Raw genomic sequence first — 5,980 nt, 5'->3', positions numbered from 1 at the left:
CCTTTGCTTTTCACTTCTCTTCTTTTCACAGCTATTTGTAAGCCCTCCCCAGACAGCCATTTTGCTTTTTTGCATTTCTTTTCCATGGGGATGGTCTTGATCCCTGTCTCCTGTACAATGTCACGAACCTCATTCTATAGTTCATCAGGCACTCTATCAGATCTAGGCCCTTAAATTTATTTCTCACTTCCACTGTATAATCATAAGGGATTTGATTTAGGTCATACCTGAATGGTCTAGTGGTTTTCCCTACTTTCTTCAATTTAAGTCTGAATTTGACAATAAGGAGTTCATGGTCTGAGCCACAGTCAGCTCCTGGTCTTGTTTTTGCTGACTGTATAGAGCTTCTCCACCTTTGGCTGCAAAGAATATAATCAATCTGATTTCGGTGTTGACCATCTGGTGATGTCCATGTATAGAGTCTTCTCTTGTGTTGTTGGAAGAGGGTGTTTGTTATGACCAGTGCATTTTCTTGGCAAAACTCTATTAGTCTTTGCCCTGCTTCATTCCATATTCCAAGGCCAAATTTGCCTGTTACTCCAGGTGTTTCTTGACTTCCTACTTTTGCATTCCAGTCCCCTATAATGAAAAGGACATCTTTTTTGGGTGTTAGTTCTAAAAGGTCTTGTAGGTCTTCATAGAGCCGTTCAACTTCAGCTTCTTCAGTGTTACTGGTTGGGGCATAGACTTGGATTACTGTGATATTGAATGGTTTGCCTTGGAAATGAACAGAGATCATTCTGTCGTTTTTGAGATTGCATCCAAGTACTGAATTTCGGACTCTTTTGTTGACCATGATGGCCATTCCATTTCTTCTGAGGTGATTCCTGCCCGCAGTAGTAGATATAATGGTCATCTGAGTTAAATTCACCCATTCCAGTCCATTTCAGTTCACTGAATCCTAGAATGTCGACATTCACTCTTGCCATCTCTTGTTTGACGACTTCCAATTTGCCTTGATTCATGGACCTGACATTCCAGGTTCCTATGCAATATTGCTCTTTACAGCATCAGACCTTGCTTCTATCACCAGTCACATCCACAGCTGGGTATTGTTTTTGCTTTGGCTCCATCCCTTCATTCTTTCTGAAGTTATTTCTCCACTGATCTCCAGTAGCATATTGGGCACCTACTGACCTGGGGAGTTCCTCTTTCAGTATCCTATCACTTTGCCTTTTCATACTGTTCATGGGGTTCTCAAGGCAAGAATACTGAAGTGGTTTGCCATTCCCTTCTCCCGTGGACCACATTCTGTCAAATCTCTCCACCATGACCCGCTCGTCTTGGGTTGCCCCAGGGGCATGGCTTAGTTTCATTGAGTTAGACAAGGCTGTGGTCCTAGTGTGATTAGATTGACTAGTTTTCTGTGTGTATGGTTTCAGTGTGTTTGCCCTCTGATGCCCTCTTGCAACACCAACTGTCTTACTTGGGTTTCTCTTACCTTGGGCGTGAGGTATCTCTTCACGGCTGCTCCAGCAAAGCAAAGTGATTGCTCCTTACCTTGGACGAAGGGTATCTCCTCACCGCCACCCTTCCTGACCTTCAATGTGGGATAGCTCCCCTAGGCCCTCCTGCACCCGCCCAGCCACGGCTCCTGGGGTAACTCCTCTCGGTGCCGCCCCTGGCCTCAGCGTGGGGGCGTGGGGTAGCTCCTCCCGGCCGCCCCTGACCTCGGGCTTAGGGGCGTGGGGTAGCTCCTATGTATAGTGTATCAATTTTTTAAAAAGAGTATTTTGAGGAAAGAAAGTAAGTTTATAAAATTTTATAAGATTTTTTTTTTCTGAATTTGAGCTATGCTCTCAAGTTGAAAATTGAAGGGAATTATTCTTTTAAAACACCTTGAAACCTTGCTGTTGCTTAATTTTTAGGTATAACAACAAATCTTGGCAAGAAAAAAGTTGCAGTTTTCAAATGTCTTCAAATGGCACTGACTTGTCTCTCTGTGAGTAGGTTGTTAATAAAAATGAAAAAAACCATCCCTTAACCCATGGCAATTTGTTTTTAGCCTAAAAGCTCAGCCACCCATTGTCTGTTGATGTAAAAAAGAAAATGTGATTGGTACAAGTATACCTCATTCTATACAGTCTAATGAGTGGTTATTCAAAGATCTTAATGTGCTCAATGAATTCTCTATACAAATAATTTTAGGATGAGTTTTTTTGCTAAGTGAGGAACTTGTAATGATGTAGACCATCTACCATTTCTACAACTGTTCTGAGATGCCCTTATTTTTTACATTTTAATCATCTCTGAAATAAAAAAGCTTTACACCACAGACAGCACCTTCTGTTGGCCATTGGCCAGGCAGCAGACAAGACTAATGTGGCTTGCATGTGCATAAATTTGGCTATTTCCCTTGGACTTGATTTCTGGTGGAGATATGAATGTAGCAGTATCAAAATTTGCAGAATGTCAGAAAAGGTATTAGCAACTTGGAAAAAGTCGAGAATTCTAATATTAGTGTAGCATCGCTGTTGTTTTTTTAAAGAAATGCTGTCTCACTGATGCTTTTGTTGGAACAAAGGATGACATATGTGGAAAAACAGACACCGATGCCTCTGGGTTGATATATGATTCACAATTGACAGACACAAAATGTGAGTTACTCTAGGACTGCTTGAGTTATTTCTTGTGCACATATAAACAGGTTATATCTTCCTGTTTATATGTGCACAAGAGTGATACTTGATTATGTACACATACATAACTCTAGAAAAAAACTTCTGTAAGAACTGTAAAATAGAAACTTCAAGTAATAAAAAAGTGAACCATAGTAGATTGGCAGCATATTTCCTTTTGCAGCAGTACATAAAATAATGACTCATAGTTAATGGCATCTTAAAATCTATTAAAGCTGACCTTTGCACTTTTTGTATGCTGGCTTTTCAGCTAAGGGGATGATTGAATAGCAGGCAAGAAATACTTTCATCAAATAATGTCTTAAATTTATAATAATAACAATACTATGTACTGAGTAGCTACTATAGGCCAGCTGCTATGCTAAGTGCCTTACATACCTCATTACATGTAATTCTACCCCAAAAAGCCTGAGAGTTACTATTGAGCAGATCTTTATCCCTTCTGAGCTGTTAGATAACCCAAGTTAAGCTTGCAAAACTGAATCTGAACCTCATTTTGACTGATCCCCCCTTAAAGTTCTTGATTTTTGTGTAGCAGATTCTTCTTCTGCCTGTCCTCCTACCCTCCCCACCCATTCCCACAAGTTCAAAGTGAAAGCTTATAGAAGGGGAAGAGAGAAAGACAAGAATCTCAGCAGCATTCAATTTCTGTTCAGGTTGTTCTTAAAGACAGCTTCGTCCTTGATCTGGTGATGTACTTCTTCATTCAATCATGTGCAATACCCCGGAATTCTAACATCATCCTCCTTTTGCCTTGGTTCTATTTGGGATTTTATCACTTGCAACAAAAAACATACTACTATAATCATTCATAGCTTTAATACATTTAAACATATTACTTGCAATAATAAAATATTACTTCTAACACAGCCAGCCAGTTTAAGTCCTGCTGGCTCGTTTCATTAAACTGCACAAGGACTGAAGCTGGCTGTTTCAGTTACAACCAGCAGCCCTGGAGGCACTGGATTCTCTCTGGGATTAAATAGTATCCTAATCAGCACAGGTAGGAAGCTGTGGATACAGCACAGAGAACCCAGAACATTGAACCAGCTTGGTTTTCCCAGGAGCAGCTCTGTGGTTAAGCACAAGTTGCTTAACTCTGATGGAATTCCATTTCCTTGATTGTAATAAGATGCAAATTACAAGATTTTTTTTTAACTTGTATTGAAATATAGTGAACTTACAACGTTGTGTTAGTTTCCTGTGTATAGAAAAGTGATTCAGTTATACATATATATAAATTTTTTTTTAGATTCTTTCCTATTATAGGTACAAGATGATTTCTAAGAATGTTTCTGGTTTTAAAATTTTGGGCTCCTGCACAAATTAAAGACAGCCAGATAATGCATTGGTTCATAGTGGCATAGTGTTAGTCACTCAGTTATATCCAACTCTTTTCAATCCTATGTACTGTAGCCCACCAGGATGCTCTGTTCATGGAATTCTCTAGGCAATAATAATGCAATGGGTAGCCATTCCCTTCTCCAGGGGATCTTCCTGACACAGGGATCAAACCCAGGTCTCCTGCATTGCAAGCAGATTCTTTACCACCTGAGCTACCGTGGAAGCCCCATTCAGTGGATTTCATGGCTAGCTTCAACTCCAATTTTTTTCCTTAATAAAATTAAAATTTGATACTATCAAGGGATATGCTTAAGAAAATTAAATGACACTTAAAGTTTAAAAAGCTTAGTTATAATATAAAAACATAAGTTGATAGTCCAAACATTATCCAGTAACAACTTCAGAATAGTTTTAATACTATAAGACTTGTAACTCATGGAAGGAAAATCATCAGGTTCTGGAATGGTGAACTGAGTTTATTCTTACCCCCAAATAGCAGCATACATCCCTGAAAGGAAAATCAAATTTTTAACATTAAGCAATAAGAAGGACATGGAAATGTTCTTGTTTTTCCTTATGGACTATTGATTTTAAATTTTAATACCAAAATACAATATATAATGACTTTTTCCCCAAAGTGATAACGTTAAAAATAAACACATTAAGGAAATTCCCTGGCAATCCACTGGTTAGGACTTGGTGCTTTCACTGCCATAGCCCACATTACATCTCTGGTCAGAGAACTAAGATTCTGTGTCACAAAGCATGACAAAAAAATAATGACAACAACAATAACAAAACCCACATTAATAAGTGATTTGCAATTGTTAAAAAATATTTGTGTATTCAACCTCAGACAATTGGTACAATTTTACAAATCAGAAACTAAACTCTCTTGACAAATGCTGACTTGGAAAAACAAAACATGAAATGTGATTGAAAATTATATTATTAAATATTTCTTCCAAAACCATTAAGCATTTTTTTCCAGCAAAAATGGAATTGATTCAATTAAATGACTTCAAGTTATACGTAACATGTTTGAAGAGATGCTCTTCAATGTTATTCTTATTTACTGGTGTCATGTAATTTCCTGGAGCAGCTATTTCCTAACTCAGTTCAAATATGGCTTGGAAAATTTTTTTATTAAAGTCTTTATTGAATTTGTTACAATCTTGTTTCTGTTTCTTATGTTTTGGTTTCTTTGGGCAAGAGGCATGTGGGATCTTAGCTTCCCAACCAGGGATCAAACCCACTCCCCTGCACTGGAAGGTAAAGTCTTAATCACTGGACCGCCAGTGAAGTCCCCTGGCTTGGAATTTTTGTTTGCTTTCTATATCTAACTTGCTTATACTTAAGAAATTATTCAGGGACATAATTTCCCTCATGTGTACAGTACTTTGGGTAACATTTTAACAAAAAGAAGCCAAGGAAATGAACAAAACTACCTTTGCCAAACACTAAATCTGTCCACTGCCCTAAATGTTCATACCAACAGATGGGGATCCACTGAGCCACAGCCTGGGAAGGGCTATACAGACTTGGCTTCTGACTCAACATTTCAGGTACATGTTCTGCAAGAGGAAAAATTACCTTTCAAAATCCTCACCCCCAGATCTCTAAGCAACACAGCATCTTAATTATCCACAGGTAGCAAGGTCCAGATACTGTGGTTGTCCCAACAGGACATAAGTAAATGACTATGAGGGCCAGGAGGAAGCAGGATCTCTGTGCAGCTCACAAGTGGCTAGCAGCGGTGACAGTCAAAATAATCAACACTAGTGCAGCCTGTGGAGAAGGAAACGGCAACCCACTCCAGTGTTCTTGCCTGGAGAATCCCGGGGACAGGAGAGCCTGGTGGGCTGCCGTCTATGGGGTGGCACAGAGTCGGACACGACTGAAGCGACTTAGCAGCAGCAGCAGTGCAGCTTGGGTTCTGACCAACCTAATAAACATTAGGTGTAAAAGTCTATACAGTGCACCATGGCTGGGTGTCA

The sequence above is a fragment of the Bison bison genome, unplaced genomic scaffold (genome assembly GCF_000754665.1).
Source record: "Bison bison bison isolate TAMUID 2011002044 unplaced genomic scaffold, Bison_UMD1.0 scf7180017864466, whole genome shotgun sequence".
Classification (NCBI taxonomy): domain Eukaryota; kingdom Metazoa; phylum Chordata; class Mammalia; order Artiodactyla; family Bovidae; genus Bison; species Bison bison.
The sequence above is the reverse complement of the archived record's forward strand: the minus strand, read 5'-3'. Positions refer to the sequence as shown.